At 47.7% G+C, this 2,041-nt stretch overlaps 1 pseudogene; it reads left to right on the forward strand.

Moving 5' to 3' along the window:
* Window positions 1–239: 239 nt before the first annotated feature.
* Window positions 240–1,193, forward strand: LOC126534296 (ipis-1-like; annotated as a pseudogene).
* Window positions 1,194–2,041: the final 848 nt, after the last annotated feature.

Genomic DNA, 2,041 nt, shown 5'->3' on the forward strand with positions numbered 1-2,041 from the left:
AGTGCACATTCTTACAGGAATATTTTACCGTTTTACCGTCTTTGCAGAGGAATTGCAACATGTACAGAGAACTCGGCACATCACTCATGGAGCTTTCCGTGGATCTTTACGAGCAGCTGTACCTTGGTTCCGAATGCCGCGGCAACGTTTTCTACTCACCGTTCAGCATCGCGGCGGCGCTGTCGATGACTCTAGCCGGCAAGCGTGGACGAACCGCGCAGCAACTTCGCGATGCCCTTCACGTGACGGACGAGCGGACTCACCACCGACACTTCTCGAGCTTTCTGCGCTACAGAATATCCGGTTACGCTCCCGACGTCAAGCTGCACGTCGCCAACCGTATCTACTGCGAAAAGGAGCTCCGGGTCCGCAAGGAGTACCTAGATTTTCTTGGGGACAGCTAAGCCACCAGCGTGGAATCCGTCGACTTCCGAAACCAAGCGAACGAGGTGAGGCGGGAGATCAACGACTGGGTCGAGCCGGCCACGTCGTCCAAGATCAAGGACCTGCTTGCTCTGGGAGTCGTACATTCTTCGACTCTCCTGGTTCTCGTCGACGCCATCTACTTCAGGGGCCTGTGGAAGGACCAGGTCGACCCGCTGTGCACCCAGCCCCACCACTTCTACCTGGGTTCGAGAAACAAGAAGTTCGTCGAAATGGTGGTGCAGAACAGCGACTACCGCATGACCAGAAGCGACGAAATGAAAGTCACTGCCCTGGAAGTTCCTTACAAGGGCCTCAACACATCTCTGGTCATACTGCTGCCGGAGGAGGTTGACGGTATTGAGTTCCTGGCAAAAAACGTAACGGCAGACAACCTGGTCACCCTCATTCATAGTTTCCGCATTCGAAGGGACGTCGAATTGCGCCTCCCGAAGCTCAGACTGGAGCAATTCATAACCTTGAACGACACTTTGAAGCGTATTGGCGTTAAGGACCTCTTCTCGACTGACTGCGATCTTTCGGGAATCTGCGAGAACGGCAAGCTGTTGGTGACAGAGGTGATACACAAGGCTTACATCGAGATCAATGAAAAAGGCACAGAGGTGGCGGCGGTGACAGCAGAAGTTGTAGAAGAATGCAGCTTGATCTCGCATAAAAAACGCTTCCTTGTGGACCACCCCTTCATGTTCCTGATAATGTGCAATGATCCATAACTTGTACTCTTCATGGGGTCGGTCCGTGAGCTATAGGATGCTGAAAGGTTTGGCTTGGTTCGTAAGAGAAATGTGCTATAATTAGTGGTGGGAGAATATCAAAATTTTCGGATACGAATCGAATACGAATATTGAGTATCGAATACCGGATCGCATATCGAATTGTCAAACGTAGACGCATATATTTACAGCAGGGCTACTTATTTCTGTATAGTTAGGTACCATGCCTGTACTGACTGGTCCAAGAAAGACAGCTATCAGCTATGTGCCACGCAGCATAAAGTGTCGACACTAAAGAAAACATATATGAACGACACGCAGCTTTTATTCAGATATGTTGCCTGTTATATTTATTTCCGCATTTCGGCGTCGTTTCGTGCAGCCGTGGAACAGATTCCATGTGACTTAGTTCAAAGCCCTGTTCTCGTAATCGTGACCTTTAGCATCGCAGTGGCTGCACAAAGAAAGCTGGCATCCTGACTATTAAAAAAATAAAATAAAAGACATCACAATAAGTCTCCTACTACGACAAGTGATTTTGTGGAGAGGATGCCAAATCAGCAGCGCAAATTCATGAAGAAATGGCAAGCATTTGAAAAATACAAGTTAAAAGATAGGCGAAGGGCGGACGCGTTGGTACGTTGAGTGCACTCTGTCATTGGTAACATTTAGGATAGCACAAATAACTGACAATGTCTTTTCAAACTGAACAATAATGATCTTTGAACAGGAAATCGTTAAAGAAATGCAGCTGCATCCTGTAAGGCTCGTGCGCTCCGAATCGTGGACGGAAAAAGAAGAACAAGTTTAATGAAGGCAGATTTCTTGACGCCTGTGATTTTCTTTTCAAGGAAAAATCAATAATATAAAAACTCAACATGAGA

This window comes from Dermacentor andersoni, chromosome 7, assembly GCF_023375885.2.
Source record: "Dermacentor andersoni chromosome 7, qqDerAnde1_hic_scaffold, whole genome shotgun sequence".
NCBI classification, from domain to species: Eukaryota; Metazoa; Arthropoda; class Arachnida; order Ixodida; family Ixodidae; genus Dermacentor; species Dermacentor andersoni.